The 25,422-nt window shown below is 40.9% G+C and overlaps 1 pseudogene; it reads left to right on the top strand.

Moving 5' to 3' along the window:
* The first annotated feature begins 21,272 nt into the window (after positions 1-21,272).
* On the top strand, positions 21,273-24,467 carry LOC144455859 (large ribosomal subunit protein eL22 pseudogene; annotated as a pseudogene).
* Positions 24,468-25,422: the final 955 nt, after the last annotated feature.

Here is a 25,422-nt window from a genome sequence, read left to right as displayed (position 1 = left end):
TAATTGGTGCTGTGTTTTAGGGCTACAGTCCTGGCCCCTGGCCCCTGCTACAAAGACCCATAGTCTCCACACAGTCTCTAAACCATTTATCCATTCATTCATCCCAGAACACAATCTGAGTGGGAGGAGGGGAGATCCTACAGAATATTTTATGTGTCTCCAATTAGGTGTGATAAGGCTTGCCACCCAGGCGAGGGTGAGAAAATTTTACAAACTCTTATTCTGATTCAACTTTCTTTCTTGGTTCTGCTTGGGAATCTTTTCATTTCTTTAAAATTCTTCTGCCTGGACTGGATTTCCCCCACTCCATGGCACGACTGAGTAAGAACAGTTTTTGATTCTATATAATTGCTCCCTGTAGGCTCCCAGACTTTTAGTCCAAAAACCCTCCCATGGAGGTTGGTGGGGAGCAGCAGGGGAAAGCGGGATGTTTGGGAGGACACCCAGAAGGAAGGAAAGGACGATAGCATGTTGCTGAACTAAGAAGCAGTGTAGGATAGTAGGAAAGCACCGAGTTTGGGAGCTAGTTAAGGGGGAATATAGTTATTTTCTCTGTTTTATTACTGCCTAGTCCTTGTAACCTGCTGAAAGATATGCCATCCTCAAATTCAGTCTTCCTGAGTCCGGTGACAGTGCCAATGATCTCAAGCCCATGTCTCCTTTTGCACGTGCTCATGAGGGTCTCTAGAACACTAGAACATAATCTTCTTCCCTGATGCTTATGCTGAACTCTCCCAGTGCTCTACTCTCCATCTTGTTCCCCTCCGACACAACCCCATTGTTTCCTCTGACTCTAAATGATCTTTCTCAGTATATATGAAGGGCCAGGCATCCCTGGGGTCCCTGGGAGTCCTAGTTAAGTGTGCTAACCTCCAAGGTTCTCCTAAAATATTCCAAGATGTCCCCAACTCCCATAACCTCAATCCCTAATATACTACCAGACCCTTCCTCCAGGGTCCCCTTTCAGACAATATAGGATGTTCCATGGGCTCATTTCTGAATATCGTTTTTTTACCTGCATCTCAGATAAAGTTGATGACATGATAATTAACAAAATCATTTACTGTGAAGCAGTTAACTTATCAAAGGCTTTAAGCTGCAGACCTCTTTCCTGCTACATGGCATTAGCCGAGGAGAAAGCATCCTTCAACTTAGTGCCTTCTGAGTTGTTTTCAGAGCATGAGAGAGATGCTGCTGACAGGAACATAGCAGGATAAAGGGCCCTTTGAGTCTGAGATTTCCCTGGCTTTCTTTCTCTTTAGTATACACCCTCTGGGGCCAACTTTGGAGAGTACTGGGGTAGAAAAGAGCTCACTGCCCATCCTCTCTCAACTAATCTGGTCCATAGTTATCTACTTAATACAAATGATCTATGAGATATGGATATTCAACATCTGACCTCAAGGGAAAGCAGTGACATCAACATGTAGGTCAGAATTCAGAATTTACTTCATGGAGGTAGACATAACTTGGGTAAAAAGGGCAATGGAACTGAGTTAACAATTACCCTTAGCCAGGCTCAGTGGGGTTAGTGTCAGGTGCATTTGATGGCATAAGAAACAGACTAATTGTGGTTTCTTTCTCTGCTCCCTCCTGGGATCAATCTGTGACCCATGTGATGGCAACATCTATAAAGGTGGGAGGTGAGAATAACAGTAGTTGTGGAAGTAGTAATAACATTTATAAGGTACTTTTTGCAATGTTTATCTTCTGATATGTTGAGGAGGAAAAAGCATTGGGTTTGGAGATAAGTAGTAGAATATAATAGGCAAATAGGTGGTGCAGTGGATAGAGTGTCAGACTTGAGTTCAAATCCAGCCTCAAATCCACCTACAGCTTACAAGTTGTATGACCCTGGGCAAGTCATTTAACCCTGTTTGCCTTAGTTTCTTTATCTCTAAAAGGATCTGGAGAAGACAATGGCAAACCACTCCAGTATCTTTGCCAAGAAAACTTCCCATGGGGTCACAAAGAGTCAGACACAATTGAACAACAACAAAGTAAAATGGAAGCTCCTTAAAGTCAGGCACAGGCCTCATTTTTGTGTTTGTATTCCCAGTGCCAAGTACATTTTGTGATGCATAGTAGACATTTAATCAGTGCATATTGATTGATTGATTTGGAGACAAGATTTGAATATGTGTTGTCTTGAACAAGTCATTTAACTACTCTAAGCATCAGTTTCCTCATCTATAAAATGAAGAAATTGTCCAGATCTTCCAGCCTTAGCTCCACCCACCTCCAAACTTCCCAATGAAGTTGGTCTTAATTATAGCCCCACTCTAGTGTCCCCACCACCACCACCACCATGTTCCCTACCTAATATGGCCCACCAGTACATATTCCTTGGTAGCCCTATGACCGTTCCTATGCCTCCTTCATTCCTTTCCTCCACCATTCAAATCTTCTGCCAATGTCACATCAGTGCCAGTCAGGGCTTCTGTCTGGGCCTACAGGGGCTTTGTCTGCAAACTTCTCCTTTTGCTTGGGGTAGGGTTGGGGATAAGATGGTGATGCTTGGTTGGGAGGCTTATGCTAGGAGACACCTTAAGTATCCTCCCCAACCTTACAGCTAAAGTTCTCTGGGCTTCCCCAGCTCTTCATTTTTATTGAATCCTAGAATTTTTAGAGTTGGAAGAGACATTAGAGTTCATCTAGTGCAGAGGAGTCCAACATGCAGACTGCAGGCAGCATCTGGCTCACAACGCTCCTGAGTGTGGCCTGTATGAGATTAAAATGTAATTGGGGAATATTTAACAAAATAAATCAAACACAGATAATATTAATCTATGATTTTCTAAGTTCATAGGCAACCCATAGATATTTTTATGTATAGTTTAATGGCCCCTGCTTCTATCTTAATGTGATACCACTGACCTAGTCTACCCATCCTCATCTTACAGCTAAGGAAACTGAGGCCCAGAGAAGTTTTTAGACACTTGTTAGTGTCTAGAAACTTGTTAGAAACCATGATCATCTTAGATAGAGATCTGGCATAAAACTAAGGCATAGCATAGGACAACACCCTTATTTTACAAATGTAGGAACTGAGTTCCAGGGAGGTTAAGGATTTGCCCAAGGTCGAACAGTTCCTCTGACTCCCAAGCCAGGTTCTTTTTGTTTTTTGGGTGAGGTAGTGGGGGTTAAGTGACTTGCCCAGAGTCACACAGCTAGTGAGTATTATGTATCAAAGGTCAGATTGGAACTCAGGTCCTCCTGACGCCAGGGCTGGTGCTCTATCCGCTGTGCCACCTAGCTGCCCCCAGGGTTCTTTTTACTGAATAGTGACAGAACTCGAACAAGAACCCAGGTTGCCTGCTCCCCAGAATACAAGACAATCAAACCCTGTTCTCACCATCTCTCTACTATCCATCCAGCCTCATACATTTTGAGCTGCTTCTCCTTTTCACCTCCTATCAACCAATCAGTCAAACAAGCATTATGAGCTGCCTACTGTGTGCCAGGCACTCGACTGAGGATACAAAGATAAAATCAAAACAATCCCTGCCCTCAATAAGCTTATATTTTATGGGATAAAACTAGGTTTGCTGTCCAATACCAGTCCTGTAGGGTCCTGGTCACATAATTCTTCCCTCCATTCTTCTTGGCCCTTGTTCAAATGTGCTCTTGAAGGTTAGGTGGTTGGTAGTGCTGGGAAGAGGAGTAGGATTATTTATTGCACAACCTCCAATCTCTCAAGACATTTCTTCATTCAGTGAAGTGAAATCTAATTGACCAGAATATACTCCCTCCCTCTTGAAGTTTGGTAACAATCTTCCCAGTGGAATACAAAACAGCAGCTAACTAATTTTTCTCTCTTCTTCATGCTGGGATCTAGGCACCTGTCTATGTCTCCTCTGTGGCAAGAAAGGAGTAGCTGAGACTTGTTTCTACTCACAGAGGCGCTCGGCTTGAGGAGAGAATGAGATTACAGAACAATCCAACCACGTTCTCTCCATCTTTCTCCTCTGGATTGGATTGTGACTCATCTCCCCTTCCAAACTATTCCTGGTGCTGGATTATTCCCATGGTAGTTGGGGGTGAGTATTACTGCTACTGATCTTCAGTCCCTTCTTATGCTCATTTAAGCACCATTAAAATGAGAGGCCAGTTCTTCCCTCCAGGACACTGAGACTGGGGAAAAAGTACTGTCCTCTTGCAGTACATTATTGAAAATAGAAATCTATGCTCCTTGTTGTTGTTGTTCAGCCATTTCAGTTGTGTCCAACTCTCCATGACCCCATTTGGGATTTCCTTGGCAAAGATACTGGAGTGGTTTGCCATTTTTTTCTCCAGCTCATTTTACAGATGAGGAACTGAGGCAAACAGAGTTAAGTGAATTGCCCAGAGTTATACAGATCGTGTCTGAAGCTGGATTTGAACTCAGGAAAATGAGTCCTTCTGATTCTAAGCCTAGTGCTCCATCTACTGCACCACCTAGCTGCCCAGCCTCTTATTGGGGTCTTCTTTAAGATGAAGGAATTCATGGGGCAGCTAGGTGGTGTAGTGTATAGAGCACCAGCCCTGGAGTCAAGAGGACCTGAATTCAAATACGGCCTCAGACACTTGATACATAACTAGCTATGTGACCCTGGGCAAGTCACTTAACCCCATTGCCTAGCCAAAAAAAAAAAAAGATGAAGGGATTCATGCCCTGGCCCCACCTTAGGTGCCCTCTCCATCAGTTATGGTCAGCCTTTTACTTCTAAATCCCCAAATCTGAACCTACACAATTTTCTGTTGCTCAGTATGGTAGGAATCTGTTCAAAAGAGCTACTCTTGAGAAATGGGGATCTAATCCTGGGCCCTGTCCCAAGTAGCAGAGGTGTAAGAGGGACCTAGGGGCCCCTATCTCTGAATCATTCTACTCTCTACAATTTCCTCTGTTAAGAAAACTAATCAGAGTCCAAGCAAGCAAGGTCTGCAGACAGGGCTATGTGTCTCTAAATTTTATGTAAGTTGCTCCCCAGGAGTAACTTTAGGAGCAACAGAAGGAGGTGGGAGAATTTTGCCAATTAATATTCTGACTCAGCTTTCACTCCTGGCATATTGTGGGATATTTCATTGTTTTGAATTCTGCTTCCTGGACTGGATTTCCTCAACTTCATGGCAGGACTGAGTAAGAATAATTTCTGATCCTATGTAGTTGCTATTTTTCATTCCCACGTATAGCCCATCACAATGTCAGGCTGAAAGACAACTCCTGTGACCCTCAACAGTTTCTGTGACCTCCTAGCCCAGCATGTCTCCTTAAGCATTCTAACAAAAGTCTCCAGAGTATAGTCTTCTTCACTGACTCTGAATGATTAGAGATTTTTGCCATTGTTTGTGCAGAGCCAGGCATCCCTGGGATCTCTGGGAATACTGGTTAAGCTTGCCAACTTCCATGGTTCTAAAATATTCCAAGATGCTCCCAACTCCCTTGAACCCAATCCCCAATACGCTACCAGTCCCTTACTCTAAGTCTCTTATAGACAATCTAGAATGTGCTAAGGGCTTTTTTCTGAACTACCTCCTACATCTAAGATGAAGCTGGTGACATGGTAGTTAACAAAGTCATTTACTGTTGAGCAATGAATTTGTCAAAGGCTTCTAGCTCCAGACCTTTTTCCTGGTGTGTATTTAGCCAGGAGAAGCTCTCTTTTAACTTAGTGCCTTCTAAGCTGTTCTCACAGTGTGAGAGATGCTCATAGGAACATAAGAGGCTAAGGGTCCCTTGGGTTTGGGATTACCTGCAGTCTTTTCTCTTTAGTGTGCACCCTCTGGGAACAAACCTGGAGATTATCAGTATGGAAAAGTGCACACTGCTCATCCTCTCTCAGCCAACCTAGTCCAAGTTCTCTGCCTAATACAAATGACCCATGAGATGTGGATGCTCAACACTGGAACAGCAGTGACATCAACATATAGGTCAGAGCTTAGAATTTGCAATTTTTGTGGAGGTGGTCACCGCTTTGACTCTTGACCTTGAGAAAAAGGACAATGAAACTAGCAAATTAACAATGACCTTTAGCCATGCTTACAGACAGATAGGTTATTACATCTCAGGTGAGAGGTTGTTATTATCAGATGCATAGCAGGTATAACAAACAGACTAATTGTGATTTCCTTCTCTACTTCTTCCTGGGATCAATCTGTGACCCACATGATGACAACACCCATAGAAGCTGGAGGCGAGTGAAGTAATTACAATAGTAATAAACATGATACTTCATGGTTTACAAAGCGCTTTATATTTCTTGGGTTTTGTTGGGGGTTTTTTGAGAGGCAGTTGGGGTTAAATGACTAGCCCAGGGACGCACATCTAGTAAGTGTCTGAAGCTGGATTTGAACCCAGATCCTCCAGACTCCAGGGCTAGCGCTCTATCCACTGCACCATCTAGTTCCCCTTACAAAGCACTTTATATGCATTATTCTTCTGATGTGATGTAGTGGAAAGAGCTTTGGTTTTAGAGTCAAGTGGTAGAATATATTTTCCTCAGGAGCAAAGATTGTCACATTTTTTTTTCTTCTGTGTAATCAGTACTTACATAGTGACTGACACTCATAGATACTCAATACAATTTTCTTGTTGGAGTTGTGTCAAGATTTTAACGTATGACCTTGGGCAAGTAGTTTAGAGTCTCATTTTCTCACCTATAAAATGAGGGGATTGGACTGGGTGACCCCTAAAATCTGCTTCAACTCTAAATCCTATGATTCTCTCCACAGTCTTATAAGGCAAGCCATGCATGGTTTTTTCTGGGAAGTCCAGACCTTTGATTTCATTAGAGTAGGAACTTAAAATAATGGAATTTCCTCTACTTGATTAGCTTATAATCTTAGAGAATTGCCCTGAGCACAGAGAGGTTTAGATTATACACAACCAGGATGTGTAAAAGCAGGGACTTGAACCCATATCATTCTGACTGGGGCCATCCTTCTGGTCTCCTGGACTTGGAGTCAGGGATACCTGGGTTTGAATCCTACCTCAGATACTTAATAACTTTGGGACTTTTGGGAAGTTATTCAACCACTTTGGGCTTCAGGCTCCTCATCATTACTGATGAGGACAAGCTTAGAGCTTAGAACAGATACCCTCTAAGCTCCTTTCTCTTTTTTTTTTTTTTTGGTGAGGCAGTTGGGGTTAAGTGACTTGCCCAGGGTCACACAGCTAGTAAGTATCAAGCGTCTGAGGCTCGATTTGAACTCAAATCCTGCTGACTTCAAAGCCAGAGCTCTATCCACGGTGCCACCTAGCTGCCCCAATCTAAACTCCTTTCTCACTCTAAATCTGTGAGCCTGTGATCCATGAAGTATCAGTACAAGTATCATTACCTCCGTTTTCCAGATAAGCCAAGGAGGCTGAGAAAGATTCAGTGGCCCACAAGTCACAACAGCTAAGAGGTGGCAGAACCCAGATTCAAATGCAACTTTTACATCATCTCAATCCATAACAGTTTTTTGCACCAGGCCATAGCTGCTACTTCTTTGTCCCTTCCAGAGTCAGCTAATTGTGACTGATAGAATCCTATCAGAGAGAGCTCCTGAACTCTTGAAGCTGTTTCTCCCTTATTCTGCTTATCCTATAGTTCAAATGTAATGTAAATACCAGGTTAGAATAGAGGGTGACAACAGATTAATTCCATGACTCTCCTCTTCTCCCCCATCCCTCTGCGTATACCCCCACTGTCTTTAAGGAAGCTGGCTAATTGTTATGCCTTTTCTTGTACCAAGTAACCAGCTCTGGTTCCTCTCTCTCCTGGACTACACACCTGTCTGCCTGCTGGCTCCTCTTTGGGCTCTGTCCCAGGCATCTGTAAGTACCACTCCTTTTTAGGCCTACCCCCAAACTCCCAGACAGATGCAAAGGATCCAGGGGCTGCGTGGGTCAGAGTTGTGTTTCTGGTACGATGGGACTGGGTGGGGGAAGATACTGCCATTGGAAAGTTCTAAGGATGAGCAGGTCAGCGGCAGCTACCAAAGAGCAAGTATGTTGGGGATTTTTCACTTCAGAACATACGCTCTTTCCTCAAGAGTCCTTCAGATCAATATCATGATAAAAAAAAAACTGGACAAGTCACCAGGATTTCCTTTGGACTCTTAGGAGAAGGAGAAGGAAAGGACTCAGTTGCTGCTTTGTCCCTGTTCTCTACCCTCTTCCATTAGAATCCCATTATCATTCATTCATTTATTCCATATGCTAAACCAATATTTAATAAGTATTTATTTGTTAATTCATTCAACACCATTTTGGTTGATCTATATCAGAAGAAGCACTTGAAGTTTTTCACACTGATGATGGCTCTCTATTCACTAGCCAGGCTGCCACCCTTGCATAAAAATTTGTGATTTAATTCCATAGCAACCAAACTACCAAGAGATTACTTTGAGAGGTATGGATAAAACAATTCATCTGCAGGAACAAAAGTTCTATCCATTGACAATAACAATAACAATAATGGTAACTAACATTTATATAGTGCTTTCTATGTGCCAAGCATTGTGCTAAGCACATTCCAATTATTATCTCCTTCCATTCTCACAACAACTCTGGGAGCTAGGTGCTATTATTATCCCCATTTTACAAATGAGGAGACTGGTGTTAAATAACTTGCCCAGGGTCACACAGCTAATAAGTTTCTGAGGCCAAACTTGAACTCAGGTCTTCCTGATTCTAGGCCTAGCTGCCTCATAGAATGTAAATTCCTTGAAGACCAGGGCAATTTCATTTTTTATTTTTTTATCCCTAGGCACAGTGCCTAGAACATAGGAAGTTCTCAATAAATGTCTATGAAATTGAATTTCATCTAATTAAGTACTTAATATTTACAAATAATTGTACTGAAGTTGGGGGAAAGGTTATATAAGAACAAATATAAGAACAAAAAATGCTTTGCCCTTGAGAAGCTTAAAATCAATTCACAATTCCACCAAAAAAGTTGAATGGCTAGAGGCCATAGCTATAGTCCATTGGTACTCCACTCCTCTAATCAGAAGCCCTCAAATATAGTTCTCCTGATATGCAACTCTACTTGGAATATCTCTTATAAATCCTTAAGTACATCCCAGACATATGGTACTTACCTCAAACCTCAGAATTCATCCTAAAGGGAATTCATCTCAGTGTAACCAGGTGTTTGAATGTAACAGGCATCAACGTTCATTTATTCATCCATTCATTCATTCAACAAATGTTCCTTGAAAATGTCCTAGGAGCAAGGGTACTGTTCTAGGGACTGTGGGGGATGCAAAGAATTATCTGCCCTCGAGAAATTTACAGTCTATATGAGGAGATAATAATCTTGTTAGATTAAAGTAAAAGACAAGAGAAGTTGCAAGGTAGTATACAGTTAACCACCAACTGAATGCTACAAATAGCTGGATAGACAGCCTAGACAGGGTTTAATCAGTCCATAGATGTCCAATGGCTTCAATCCTTTCTTCCATCAAATTTTAGTCAAAACTACTAATAATTCCCAGAATTGATTTCTAGGCTCTGGGTGGAATTGCTCATGCAGACAGAAAGAGCCAAATAGAAAGAAGGAGGAGAAATGGGTATCAGTGTATGGAATGAATGAATAAATGAAATAATATTTATTAAGCACTTACCATGGGCAAAATATTGAGCTAATGGCTAGGGATAATTGAAAGGCAAGACAGTCCTTAATCTCAAGGAATTCCTCCATTATAATGGGGAAAGACAACACATTTAACAGGTGTGAGCTATAAGTCAGAACATCAAGTGGTCCTCAGGGTGCAGGGTAAGGAAGGCATTGTTCCATCTTCTTTCCTGTCATTTCGATTGATAAAGTCGTATCAGTGTTTATTGTTTAATAATGTGGTGTTGCCAAAGGGATTAAAAATTTCAGGAAATTTTCTCTACTGGTTCAACTTGTACTGAGAATTGTCTCAGCCACTAAGATGTTTGGATAAGACGCTGAAGCTGTGTCAGAGCAGAGACGTGAGCCCAGATTATTCTGACTCAGGCCATCCTCTGGGCTGCTGGACTTGGAGTCAGGAATACTTGGGTTGGAATCTCACTTCAGAAATTTACCAGCTCTGTGACTTTGGGGAAATTATTTAAACATTTTAGGCTCCTGGATTGTCATCAGTAACATGACAGGCTTAGAAAAGATATCCTCTAAGCTCCATTCTTTCTCTAAATCTATAAGTCTCTCATCCCACTGCATCATCTCCATTTATTGGATATGGAATAAAGACTCAGAAAAATTCAGTGCCCCACCCACAAAGTCACAGAACTAGGAGGTGGCAGAGCCCAGATTCCAAACCCAACATTTCTAACATCTCAATCCATTGCAGCTCTATTCATTAGGCCATAACTGTCAGCATTTTTGGCTCAGAGAGCCAAAGAGAGTCCAACTATTTTCTGACTGATAGAATTTTCCCTGTAGACACAGAGAGCTTCTGCACCCTAGAAACAGTTATTCCCTATTTCTGCCTGTCCTGTAGTTCAAAGGTAATGCAAATATCAATATGGAAGAAAGGCTAAAAACAGATTAATTCCATGTCTATCCTCTTCTACCCACTAACTTTGCATAAACCCCTCACTACATTTAAGCAAGCTAGTTTGATTGTTATATCTTTGTTTATACCAACTAACTCACCCTGCTTTCTCTCTATGCTGAACTGCACATCACCTGACTGCTGATTCCTCTCTGGCTCTGTCACAGCATCTGTAAGTACCTTTCCTCACTGGGCATACCCCCAGACAGACATTAAGAATCCAGGGTTTGAGTGACTCAGAGCTGTGTTTGCTGGTGGGATGGGCCTGAGGGCAGGATTCTGCCATTTGTAAACCTCTACGGATGAAGAAGCTCATAGCAGCTGCCAAAGGGCAGGCAGTTGAGGGTTTTCATTTCATAAGATGCTGTTCCCTCAGTGGTCCTTTAATCCAATGCCAAAGGGATAAAAAAAAAATTAGAAAAATCTCCAGAATTTTCTTTTAGCCTCTTAGGAAGAACATAAGGAAAAGACTCCATTGCTGTTTTGTCCCTGTCTTCCATCCTTTCCCATTTGGATCAGAATTCATCAGGAAAGTTCCATTCATTCTTTCATTTATTCCATATATTTAACAAGTATTTTTAAAGCATCACTTATTGATTAATTATTCAATAACATTTCAGTTCATGTATATCAGAGGAGACACTTGAATGTCCCAACTCTAATGATGGCTGTTATCCACTGACCAGGCTGCTGCCCTTACATAAAAATTTATAGGTTTAATCCCATAGTAATTCAACTACCAAGAGGTTACTGTAGAGAGCTAGACAAAACAAGAAACTTCATTAAAGGAACAAAAATCTAATTGATGCATCATCATAATATCAGTCACGTCAATAAGTCAAGTCAGTAAGCATTTATCAAGAACCTACTGTATGTCAGGCACTGTCCTTAACATTGGACATATAAAGGCAAAAAAATAGTCCATGCTTTCAAGAAGCTTACAGTGGAATAGGGAGACAACGTACACACTATGTCCTGAGTTCAAATCCAGCCTCAGATACTTATTAACTGTGTGACCCTGGGTGAGTCACTTAACCCTGTTTGCCTTAGTTTCCTCATCTGTAAAGTGAGCTGGAGAAGGAAATGGCAAATCACTCCAGTATCTTTGCCAAGAAAACCCAAAATGGGGTTACCAAGATTTGAACATGAATGAAAAATGACTGAAAAACAACAAAATATTTAATGTATATACATATGCATATACATATATTTCATATATACATATGCATATATGTGTATGTATACGTATATATATATATATATATATATATATATATATTCCTATTTCCATTTCCATTTTGTTTTCTTACAGTAGGACTAAAATCATCCTAGGGAAGGCAGTAGTACTAAAGAGAACTGAGAAGAGCTTATTTTAGGAAGTAGGATTTTAAATAATGAGACTTCAGGAAAGCCAGGGATGAGAAGTGAGAGTTCTAGGCCTTTGGGACAGTCAATAAAAATGGTCAGTCAGGGGATGAAATGTCCAGTGCAAGGAACAGCAAGGAGGCCAGTGTCACTGTATTACAGAGATAGAGTAAGATGTAAGAAGACTGGAAAGGTAAGAGCAGCCGTATTATAAAGAGCTTTAAAAGCCAAACAGAAGATTCTGTATTTGATTCTGGTGGCCATAGTGAACCACTCAAATTTCTTAATGGCAAAGGGGAAAAGTGAGATGGTCAAATCTGTACTTTGGGAAGATCAAATTAACACTGAGTGGAGGATGGACAGACTGGGGAGAGACATGAGGCAGGAAGACCAATTAGAAGACCAATGCAATAGTCCAGGTGTAAGGTGATAAGGATCTGCACCAGGATCATGGCAATGTTAAGGGAGGGAAGGGGCTATATTCAAGAGATATTACAAAGGTATAATACACAGGACTAGGCAACAGATTAGATTCGGAAAGATTCAAGATTCAAGAGTGAGACCCAGGTTGCTAGCTTGGGTCACTAGCAGGATGGTGGGGCCCTCAACTGCAATAGGAGACAGATAAAAGGGAAGACCTGGTAGGGGAGGAAGAGAGGAGAAACAATGAGATCACTTTTGCACATGTTAAGTTTTAGATGTCAGTGGAACATCTAGTTCAAGATGTTCAAGAGGCAGTTGGAGATGTGAGATTGAAAGCCAAGAAAATGGTAGGGTCTGGATAAATAGGTCTAAGAACCATTGACATAAGAATGTTAATTGAATCCATGGGAGCTGATGCAATCAGTAAGGGCAGAAACACGGGGAATATATCAATGGCTATCAGAAGTGACCTTGATAAAGATTCAGCAAAAGAGGCTAAGGAATGGTAAGACAGGCAGATAGGAGGAAAACTAGGAGAGAATAGTGTCATAAAAACCTAGAGAAAAGAGTATCAAGGAGAAGAGGGTGGTCAACAAGGTCAAAAGCTACAGAGAAGTTAAGAAGGCTGCAGACTGAAAGGGTCATTAGATTCGGCAATTAAGAGATCACTGGTAACTTTGGAGAGAGTCGTTTCAGTTGAAAGATGAGAGTGGAAACCAAACTACAGAGAATTAAGAGAGTGAGAGGAAAGGAAGTAGAGGCACTGGTGACAGATAGTTTTCACAAAAAAACTTAGCCAGGAAAGGGAGAGGAGAAATAGAAAGATAGCTATAAGGGAGAGAAAGATCAAGTGAGTGATTACTGAGGATAGTTGAGAAATAGGAGTGTTTGTAGGCAGTGAGGAAGCAGCCAGTAGGTAGATAGAGATTGAAGATAAATAAGAGAGTAGAGATGACAGAGGGAGCAAGAAGATTGGATGGAATAGGATCCTTTGTGCTTATAGAAGGATAAGAGCCACCTCTTCATATGCTGAATCTTTATCAAGGTCACTTCTGATAGCCATGGATATATCCCCCATCTCTTGTTTTCTGAGCTCAGGAGAAACATTTTTTAAATTTAAAGATAAATGAGTAAATTAGGGAAACAATGGTTTTTTAAAGATATGTCTGGGAAAGGAATATAGAATAAACAGGAGATGGGAAAGGCAGTTAGGTAGCTGTTGGAAATAATCCAAGCGTGAGGGAGTAAGGACCTGTGCTAGTTGGAAAAGATGACATGAATATGAAAGATATTAGGAAGGAAGAACTGAGTAATCATGGTGAGAGTTGATGTGATTCTTTGATCCTTCCTTCCATAACTAAATGTATGGTATTCTTCTGCTTTTCAAAATAATAACCTTAAGGTACTGGAGGATTCTCAGTCATCAAAGAAATGTTTAATTATGTTCAGTGTATTTGATTTACTGTGGCAAGAAAGCCTTTGTGCATTTAATTATAATTCCCAATAATAGTGGTTGAAATATATGATGTATGATGAATTAACCACCATTCCCATCCTCTACTTAACCTGAAAATCAAATTAATCAAGACAACTTTTCTTATTAAGCATTCTTATTAATTAAGAGAATTTTGTAATGCCATCAAATAGCTTAAGACTTGAACAAAGTGTAAACGAAGTTTGTACATGCCTGCACTCACTGGAAACTATGACTTAGAACTTATTTTCTCTGAGGCAAGTTTTGGATCCAAAACATAGTAACCTCCTATTGAGGTTACCTGTGAACATGTGTGACTTTCAGGTCATGAGTTCTTTAATGGCAAGGCCTATGTTTTTGTATTCCTCTCCTCTCCCCCCACCAAAAAAAAAATTAGCATTATACATTAGATACAGTAAGCATTCAATTTTTTTTTGCATAAATGAGTGAATGAATGAATGAAAGATATAGGGACACTGTTTTTAGAGGCTGACCCTAAAATGAAGGCCCAAAATGCTTTTTGACCGTGAATGCAGACTTTCCTATTATGAGAAAGGATAGAAAGCTGTTGGCTATACAGAAGATGAACCTAGCTTAGGTTCCTAGTATCCATCACCAGGAGCTGGTTTGTAATTGTAGTTAACACCAAACACCTGACTAACTTTTACTTCTTTCTGTGTTCCACACTGGGGTCTGGGCCCTTCTCTTGCTGTTTCCTACGCTGGTCATTGGGATCATCTGCCAGTGGGAGGTAAGAAGGATTACCAAGCCCTTCATATGCCCCATCTGTCTTACTGTTAGTCCTCTTAATGAGCTGGCTCCATGAATTCACCAGGTGACAAATAAAGGCCTTGCTCTCAAGATGCTCACACTTTAATGGGGTGGTGGAACAACATGAAAACAACTATGGACAAACAAACCATATACTGGATAAATTGGAGATAGTCAATAGAGGGAAGGGACTAGCATTAAGAAGGATCAGAAAAGGTTTTGTGCAGAAAGTAGGATTTTAGCTGGAACTTGAAGGAAGCCAGGGAGGTCAGGAAGCAGAAATGTTCAGGAAGAGAATTCCAGGCATGGGGAACAGCCAGTGAAAATGTCCAGAGTTGCAAGATGGAGTTGCTTGTATGAGGAATATCGAGGAGACTAGAATCACTGGATCTCAGAGCACATGGGGTGAGGGATGAGGAATGAGGTAGTCTCTTCCAGGTGGCACAGTAGATAGAGCACCGGCCCTAGATTCAGGAGGACCTGAGTTCAAATCCTGCCTCAGACACATAATACTTACTAGCTGTGTGACTTTGGGCAAGTCACTTAACCCCATTGCCTAGCAAAAAAAAAAAAAAGGAATGAGGTATAAGAAGGCTGGAAATGTGTCTACTCAGGGATTTATCAGGGAATTTTCTGTGGGAAATCTGTATATCAAGAGATGTGTATTTGAATGCACCCAACTTAGAGGGTAGGAGGGAACCATGACCTCTGGTCATTCAACTACTAGACTGTAAGTTTCTTGAAGGACCGCTATTTTTGTGCTTATATTTTCATGCCATATCTCATGCCCCCCAACGATTATTTGCTTATTTAGTAAATAAGTACTTATTTATATTCAATTTAACAGTATTTATTAAGCACCTACTGTGTTCTGAGCATTGTACTGGGGGGAGGAGTACAAAGATAAAATTAAAATAATCTCTGTCTTCAGAGAACTTGGACTCATTCCTCAATGAATGCCGTCATACTCTGCTTATTCCAAAGGTTCTGATTCGTTGTTCAAAGCCATTCTCCAGCCTCTGCTGAGTGCTCCCACACTTCAGGTACTTAAGAGGGGATGATTTTTTTCTTTCACAGCATGTGATAGCCCTGATTTTTCTTTTTCAGACTTGCTGGGAAAGATCTGAGGTCTGAAGAAGCTTCCAGCTATCCACTCATCCACATGCCCAACCATCAAGCCACATTCTTATATAAACATGCCCTAACCACTCTTTCTCCATTATGGTCACTACCATTTTCAACTTCCCCCTTTCATTCTTCCAGCCAAAACATGGCAAAATGAAGTGAGGAAATTCAGGATGTCATGACATATGAAGGATATCCTCCCCACACACTGAAGTGTCCCAATATAGAACATTATGAGACAAACAGGAGTTGATAAAAGACAATATGCTCAGTATGAGACAAGCCAAATTTTAAATATCCAAGTGGGCATGCTCTGCACTATAGGCAACAGTATATAGGAACTGTATTAGTTGATTTGGGAGATGATTTGAGGCATACAGGTAGTAATTTAAACTGTATAAGCAGATAAAGGCCCTCAGAGAGCCTTTAACAACATTAAAGCATTAAAGCCAAATACGTAGAGTTGTTACAATCAATCTCAAGTTGTTCTCTACCTATAGGAGAGAATTTAAACTTTCCTCCATTTAAAGCCAAGCACATAGAGTTTTCAGCACCCTAAAGAAGATTGTACCAACTGTGACAGCCTTAAGGTCCCCGTGGGAATATTAAGTATTTCTAAAGAATCCCCAAAGCTGACAGGAATTGGCTGATGCGTATTCCTTAAGGTATTGCTAAAGAATCATTTCCTATGTTCTGTTTTCTCTTCTGCATTTCTGATTTTTGAATTATTTTCAGGTAATGAGAGGAAGAAGAAACGGAGGATGAAAGTATGAAAAAAGCCAATAAAGCATTGTTATAAAAGTTAAGGGTAGAAAGAATATCAAGGAGTGGGGTCGTTTTTAATTGTAAAAAGTCATTAGATTTAGCCAAGAGGGTAAGATTTATAGTCAAGATTATCATACAAATTAACTTTAAAAAATACATCTTTTCTTGCTTCCATCTAGGTCTGTACTTGGGGTCCCCATGGAATGTTACTTCTTAGATGGACAATGTTGGGCTTCTGTGCAGGGCTGTGGGAGTATGGATCCTGCTCATATGCAGGATTTTCCCTTCTGTTTCTCATGCAGCCCCACTAGAGGAAATATTGACCCTGTAAATCTTTCAGAAAAGAAGAAAAAAAAACAGATAATAAGAGTTTGTTTGTTTTTCCCCAATGGCTTGCATTTGGTAACTAAAAATTTCAAGGCTTCGCAGAATCCTGGGAAACAAAGAACTAGGCATGACCTATAGTACAGCAAAGGAAAATCTGACTAGCTATTTCTGTCTTTCATTTCTATGATGCTCATTTATTGGCCAGAGTACACGATGAAGCAACACACAGAGACAGTCATGCATTGAGCATCACAGTAGGTTGGTGAGAGATGGAAGAGAATTTGTAGGTGTAGATTGTGCTAAAGGAGTTATGCCTCGGGCCCAGTATATCTGTAATAGTCTCTAGGGTTGTTATTAATGGTCATAGAAAAGATAATATCAGTAAGAGATGAGAGGGGGCTTACCTAGAGGACAAAATTTAATCTTTCCTGTTGAGAACCATTAAAGCCAAGTACATAAAATTGTCAGTATCCTGGAGAAGACAGTACTTAACTGTCACAGCTTCTAGGTCCCAATGGGAGTTTTAAGTATTTCCAGAAGATCTTGAAGGCTAGAAGGAATTGGCTGATGGGTATTCCTTAAGGTATCACTAAAGGCTCATTGCCTATATCCTGTTTTCTCTTCTTCATTTCTGTTACTTTCTAATTTCACCAAATTGGGCAGAACCTATTATGACCTGCTGAGAATTCGTAATTCTAGGTCTTGAGCCTGGGATAAAACCCCAAATTAGTTCTTCTAGAATCTAGCCTGTATCTTTGAGAAGGCCTGAAGGAATGGACTTTTCAGGTCCTCAGTTCTGGGGTCTCTAACTCAGGTCACTCAGGGTTAACTATGGTATGATCTACTAACTGGGATTTTCCTCTCTACTCCACAAATTGATGCTTCCTCATTCTACTTCTGCCTCCTCATTCTACTTCTACCTCCTGTGCTGACCTGCCCTGTCGCCAAGAAAGTTGGTGGTAAGAATTGTTGATTCCCAGATCTATGTTTCTGTCCCACCTAACTCCTCTAGGGACCATTGAGACCTAGTATTCTTCCCTGACTTCCTCCATTCCCATTCAGATCCCTGGGAATAAGATGGTCAGTGCCTCATCTTCCAACTATAATGCAATCAATCCACTTCCTATGCACTGCTTCTGTACTCTGGCCCCATCCATGCATAGATGGCCCTCAGTGTCCTATAATAATAGTTGTAGTTATAGATCACTTTAAGGTTGACAAAGTATTTTACATATGCTATTTCATTTGATCCTTGAAACAGTCATGTAAAGTGGGTGTCCTAGAGTCATTCTCTCTCACAAGTTAACTTCCCTCTAAGAGAAATGCACACCAAATTTTTCTTGAATATATCTATCTTTGATTTTCTTGCTGTTTTTTGGTCTCATTCTACAACCCAGCTAATGCATCCCTATGTTCTGATGGCAGGGTAGAGTTGCAAGAAGAAAGGCATTTATAGACTTAGAGGTGTCAATCAATTAATCAGCCAACATTTATTAAGCATCTACTACATCCCAGGCACTAGCCTACTATATACTGGGGATACAAAGATAAAATTGAAACTCCCTGCCCTGATTATCATGTGATAATGAACTGTGTTTTCCTTTTTGCGTTGCTAGTTGAGATGCTGTGTCCCTGGCTGTATTTTCTCATCTCCCCACCAGGAATCTATAAACACTCTACAAAACCACTCTTTGATTCCCATGTAGCTTCTTAAGGTTTCCCAGAATAACCTCTTTGATTTAAATGTCTGCCATGGGAATGAGGGAACCAGGGGTGGGTTTGGAGGGCATGGAAAGAGGGTGGCAATACCATGGACTAGCCACCTAGGGGAGTTTAAAAACAACACAGTGAGCAAGTCTTTGCTTTCTTCACTTCAGAACAAGACTCATACCCAGAATTATTGCAACAAAGGCAGGAAGATTTCAAACAAGTCAAATCTAGGAATTTCTCCATAGTTTTAGTTACCACGTAAGAACTAGATCCTGCTGCTGGTCCCAAACCAAAAGAATTATTCCTGGTGTTAACTTCTACTGTTTTTTCTTACTGTTTGTCTTACCCATGTTCCTCAAAATTCAGTGAATTTTTATCAGTCACTCATAGGGTGAATGATAGGATAATAGCTCTGTTGTGGAAGTAAAGAACAGAGATGAAATTTTACCAAAGAGATAGTTATAAGGCATAGAGGAATTTGTAGTCTTATTCAGTAAAGAACACAGACATGGCAATTATGTAAATCCAAAGTTTTACAGTATATTTTCATGCAAGTTCTCTAAGAAAGTTGGGGAAGAGGTGAAATGAGTTTTAGATTCTTCCCAGAAGGTAGCATCATTAACCAGATTTTACAGAAGAGCTAATTGGAAATCCACTCTTTGCTTCACATTGGACCTGGGACTACCACCATCTCTCATTGCCATGGAAGTCAAAGGTAAGACCTGCTCCTCCTCAACCTTAAGTTTCTCTTCACCTCCCTTTCTATCTTTTATCTGGGGTTCAGTTGTTCCCTATGAGGAAACTCTAGTATCCAAAAGGCAAAATACCTCCTTAGAGGATATCAGAAGTGTCTAGAGCCCTGGCTGACAGGATTAGTATCCATAGGAATACTGGAGTTTACATAGTTTTCCTCACATTCCAAAAAATCTTTTCATTTGGAGGGCCTCCAATCCTGAAGATTCCCACATATAGCGTATGCTGCCTTTCTCTTCCTCCAAATTCTCCTACTAAGTGTTTAGATTCCAGTGCTCTGAGCCAAACTTTACAAAGGGTTTCCACACTCCAGGCTATTGCCCCCAATGAATATCTTCACTACATTATCTGGGAGCCCCTTCTTTTATGGACCTCTAAGCACTACAGGTGTTATGTGAATTTTATCTGCATTCATGAAATTATGTCCCTTGTTCTACCCTTTTTCACAAAGTATCATTCAGAGCACTTTCAGTATTAGCTACTCCTCTCTCGAATATGTATCCTTTCCTCAAAACTTCTTTTCCTTCTGTCCTTCATTTTTGAATCTGGGGTCCTTCCTCTGTCCCCAGTCCACCCCCAAATCTTGCATTGCTCCTCCAAAAATAACCTCAGGCTGTGCTTAAGAACAAACAGCTAAGATGATCTGTAGAAAAACTGCATGGAGAATGGATAGATGAAGTACTGGGGAGGGGAATCCTGGGCCAAAACCTTATAAATCTCTTGATAGTTAAAAAAAATATTTCTCAGGCATTTTTCTATTCTCCTCCAAATCCCTGCTGACTTCTGCCATTATTACAGTGTCTCTTAAGCCACTAATATCATTAGTCTCTTGGGAAACTCTAACCCTAGAAACAGGAGTACTGAATGAATAAATTATTGTTTGATTTTTAAAAGTTTATTAAACACTTATTATGTGCCAAGTTCTGGGGATACAATAGGAAAAAACAGTCCCTGTTCTCAAGGAGCTCGCTCTCTGGGGAAGACATTACATACATGAGTATGAAAGATATGCAGATGAAAAGTTCTGAAGTTACTAAGAGTTCAGATGCAGGGCAGAAGATGAGACCCAGAAGTCCCTTAGGGCAGATCAGTGTGTCTGCCCCCAAGCTTGAAGAGGACTAGCTCCATCACTGAGAAGTAGGGAGTGGGCCTAAAGTTTGGAAGAAAGGAATGATTTTAGGTTCCTTAGGCATGAGTGGGACAGGATCAGTGTCTAGCCTGGAGGGGAAAAAGGGAAGAAGACAATGGTAGAAAGGTTGGGGAAGCTTGGGGTAGAAAGAGGGAGAGTAGCTCCTTGAGCTAGCTCAGGCTGAGGTCAGCCAGACACCCTGGTGGGCTCTATGAGGCTTGGGTTGGATATAGGAGCTGTCAATCATATTTGGATGTGGTCGAGTGCACAGATCTCTTTCCACCATAAGATATATCCCAAACATCTAAATCTCTGTCTGCAGGTCCATTGCCCCTCTTGCTAAGTTCTATGTTCACCTTTGTCCTCCCACTACGTACACATATAACCCTATTTCTCACTAATGTCCAAGGGTTTATGGTAAAACCAAGGATGCCTCCAAGTTTTCTAGGCCTGTAGTGAATTTTCATGTTCCTCTAAAAAAATGTCACTTTTCCCATTGTTTTCATCCTTAGAGGAAAGTTTTCCCTCTTCAATCTCTAATACCTAGATGGCTCATATCAACTCAAAATCTCTCTCAGGCATTTATCTATTCTCCCCCAGACCCGTGCTGACCCCTGCCATTACAACAGTGTCTATTAAACCATGAGTATCATCAGTTCCTTGAGAAACCCTAACCCTAGACAGGAGGACTGAATGAATAAATGAATGTATGATTAAAAAATATACATATATTAAGTACTTATTATGTGCTTTGCTTACTATGTGGTTCTCTATCTAAGTGGGTGGGTGGGAGAGATGAAGTTCTAATGAAAGCTGTAACTGACTCTCATCTCTTTTCTAGTTTTGCTTGGTGGTCTGCGTTCACTGGCCATTACTTCCTGTGCTCACTGTGACCTGGCTCCATTACAAACCTAAGTAAGTACCATTCTTTATCTAACTCTTTCCTGTATGCCCTAAGATCCCTTATTTTAGGGTCATAAGAATTCTTTTTGGGGAAAAGGGAGGCAACATCATGTGAGCACCATGATCTGCTCAAGCTTCTAACAGGAGACAAAGCAGACATAAAAATAGGGGGAACACCCCACTTCAGCAGGATATCTATCCAGGTAACCTTTCCCTTAACCTCCGAATCCCTGGTCTGCATCTATTATCATATCCTACTTAAATAAACTTCACCTATGACCTTTCTCTTCTTTACATTAAAAAAAAAAAACCTTGATCCTCCATCCCTCCCTTTCATTGGGCCAGTAGCGCCAGCTCTAGAGAAAGGGGATATGTACCCAGGGTTCCATCCTTAGCACGGCCCTGAACAATAGGCAGCAGTCAAATTAGCATAGTTTCTTTTAATTGCTGTTGTCTGAGTTCTACTTTTATCATAAAGCAAATATTCGAACTCAAGATCTACTTTCTGAGGTTTGAACAAGGCTCTCTCTTGTCCATAATGTTTGCCCACACACTTCAGCACACACTAAGTTAAATTGTGGTAATCCCACTAACTGGCAATGTGAATATATAAGCTAGATAGAACATGACTTTTCTCAAATAGATTATACCACAAGTGTGAGGGATGAGTGTCCCGAGGTGCCCTGCCCCTTTGGGTGGCTAACTTGAGTTATGGTTAGTGATCAGACTAAATTAAATATTGCTTTTTATTTCCATCTTGGGTTTGATTCATCCAGTACTCTTGTCATCACCATGGAAACAGGTCATAAGAACCATTCCTGGTAATACCCATAAAATATGGGACTCTGGGATTTCTTATTTTAGTTTAATGTTCTCAAAGCATGTTATAGCCATTCTCTCTTTATTCCTACATACAGGAATAAGTGAATAATATAAGAGAAAAAGCAAAACAATAGTAATACCAAAATATAAACTACGTAACATTTGACAGAAATAAAACATCATCAATTTTTCAATGCCCATCAGAAATTAAGATGAAAATGGGCTAATAGGCAAAATGAGATAAATTCGGGGGTGGAGCCAAGATGGCAGAGCGAAAGCAGTGCTCTCTTCCAAGCCCCCAAAATACCTGTAAAAAATGGCTCTGAACAAATTCTGGAGCATCAGAACCCACAAAAAGACAGAGTGAAACAAATTTCCAGCCCAAGACAATCTGGATGGTTAATTGGAAAGATCTAATGCTCTAGGCTGGGAGAGAAACACAGTTTAGTGTGGGAGCACAATCAAAGACCAGGCCTCAGCGAACCTGGAGCAGGCCTCAGAGGACTGAATCATGGGCAACTGTGGCAGTGTCCAGACTTCTCAACCCACAAACGCCAAAGACAACTTAGAAGGTCAGTAGGAAAGGTCTGTGACCATGGTGAGAGAGAAGCTTGGTCCCTGTCCCAGCCCCAGTCCCAGCCCAGCCCAGGAGCTCTCAGCCCACAGACTGAGGGGAAATCAAGCAGCTGATCAGAGGGGAATTGCAGGGATTTCTTTGCTGGTGCTGAGGCAGGATTCCCTTGCTTTGCCCATGCTTGGATCTGGGTCGCAGTTCTAGGTGGCAGTCCTAGGGTGAAGAGGAGCACTGGCCTGGTGGAGCTTGTAGGGGAAGTGAAGAGAGAATCCTCCTCACATTTCCAAGGCAGAAAAGAGTATTTGTGGTCATTCATAGACCAGGGTACAGGCCAGGAAAGGAATAAACACCTCGCCCTTGATCATACCACCTTGGAAGAATGGAAAATGTACAGGTCCCTAGTAGTATCTTGAAAACAGCTGTACAAACCCTCGAAGCTTGAGACAGTACATTCTCCATACTGGAAGCAGACCCCTACCTTGACAAAGAGTTTAAAATGCAAGTAATTGTCTGGGAACGTGAGCAAACTACACAAAAAAGTCAGACTATAGAATCTTTGGTGACAAAGAAGATCAAAACATACAACCAGAAGAAGACAACAAAATCAAAGCTCCTACATCCAAAGCCTCCAAGAAAAATATGAATCAGTCCCAGGCCATGGAAAAGCTCAAAAAGGATTTTGAGAAGCAACTAAGAGAAATAGAGGAAAAACTGAGAAGAGAAATGACAGTGATGCAAGAAAATCATGAAAAGCAAGTCAACAGCTTGCTAAAGGAGACCCCCCCAAAAAATACTGAAGAAAAATAACACCTTAAAAATAGTCTAGGGGAAGCTAGGTGGCAGGAAGTCAGGAGGACCTGAGTTCAAATCTGGCCTCACACCAAACAGTTGACACTTACTAGCTGTGTGACCCTGGGCAAGTCACTTAACCCCAATTGCCTAAAAAACAAACAAATAAACAAAAAATTGTCTAACCCAAATGGCAAAGGAGATCCAAAAAGCCAATGAAGAGAAGAATGCCTTAAAAAACAATATTGGGGTGTGCTCACGGAGGGTTTTGCGCCTGCACAGAGCTCGGAGGTCCCTTTCTGGCTCCGCCATCACCATGGCACCCGTAAAGAAATCTGTGATGAAGGACAGCAAAAAAAAGAAGCAAGTCCTTAAGTTTTCCCTGCATTGTACCCATCTTGTGGAAGATGGGATTATGGATGCAGCTAATTTTGAGCAGTTTTTACAAGAATGAATCAAAGTGAACGGAAATGCTGGCAACCTCGGTGGCGGAGTTGTAACCATTGAGAGAAGCAAGAGTAAGATAACTGTGATGTCAGAGGTGCCGTTTTCTAAAAGGTATTTGAAGAACCTGACAAAGAAATACTTAAAGAAGAACAATCTTTGGGATTGGCTTCGAGTGGTGGCCAACAGCAAGGAGAGTTATGAATTACAGTACTTCCAGATCAACCAGGACGAAGAGGAGGAAGAGGAGGAGGATTAAACCCTCTTGGGTCTGGAAATGTTTTCTATGTGATCTTGAATAAAACTTGAACCAAAAAAAAAAAAAACCCAGGATTAGCCAGATGGAAAAGAAAGTCCAAAAGCTCACTGAAGAAAATACTTTCTTAAAAATTAGAATGGAGCAGATGGAAGCTAGTGACTGTATGAAAAATAAACACATTGTAAAGCAAAATCAAAAGAATGAAAAAATAAAAGACAATGTGAACTATCTCATTGGAAAAACAACTGACCTGGAAAATAGATCCAGGAGAGATCATTTAAAAATTATTGGACTATATGAAAGCCATGATTTAAAAAAAGTGCCTAGACATCATCTTTCAAGAAATTATCAAACTGCACTGATATTCTAGAACCAGAAGGTAAAATAGAAATTGAAAGAATCCACCCGTCACCTCCTGAAAGAGATCCCCAAAGGAAAACTCCTAGGAATATTGTAGCCAGATACCAGAGTTCCTAGGTCAAGGAGAAAATATTGCAAGCAACAATTCAAGTATTGTGTAAACACAATCAGGATGACACAAGATTTAGCAGTTTTTACATTAAGGGACCGCAGGGCTTGGAATATAATATTCCAGAGGTCAAAGGACATAGGATTACAGCCAAGAATCAATATAATATTCCAGAGGTCAAAGGACATAGGATTACAGCCAAGAATCACCTACCCAGCAAAACTGATTATAATCCTTCAGGGGGAAAAAATGGTCATTCAGTGAAATAGAAGACTTTCAAGCATTTTGATGAAAAGACCAGAGCTGAATAGAAAATTTGACTTTCAAATACAAGGCTCAAGAGAAACATGAAGAGGTAAACAGGAAAGAGAAATCATAAGGGATTTATTAAGGTTGAACTGTTTACATTGCCACATGGAAAGATGATATTTGTAACTCATGAGACCTTTGCCAGTATTAGGGTAGTTGGAGGGGAAAAAATTATATGTAGATAGATAGACAGATAGAGGGCACAGGGTGAGTTGAAGATGAAGTGTTGATATCTGAAGATTAAAATTAAGGGCTGAGAGAGGATTATATTGAGAGAAGAAGAAAAGGAGAGGTAGAATGGGGTAAATTATCTCACATAAAACAGACAAGAAAAGGCTTTTACAGTGGACAGGAAGTTGGGGAAGGTGAGAGGGAATGAGTGAATCTTATTCTCATCAGATTTGGTTTAAGGAGGAAATACCATACGCACTCAGTTGGGTATGGAAATCTATCTTGCCCTACAGGAAAATGGGGGGGGGGGATAAGAGGGAGAGGATGATAAAGG

The sequence above is a fragment of the Phascolarctos cinereus genome, unplaced genomic scaffold (assembly GCF_003287225.1).
Source record: "Phascolarctos cinereus isolate Bilbo 61053 unplaced genomic scaffold, phaCin_HiC Scaffold_2;HRSCAF=192, whole genome shotgun sequence".
Classification (NCBI taxonomy): domain Eukaryota; kingdom Metazoa; phylum Chordata; class Mammalia; order Diprotodontia; family Phascolarctidae; genus Phascolarctos; species Phascolarctos cinereus.
This window is presented reverse-complemented; position numbering and strand designations above follow the sequence as displayed.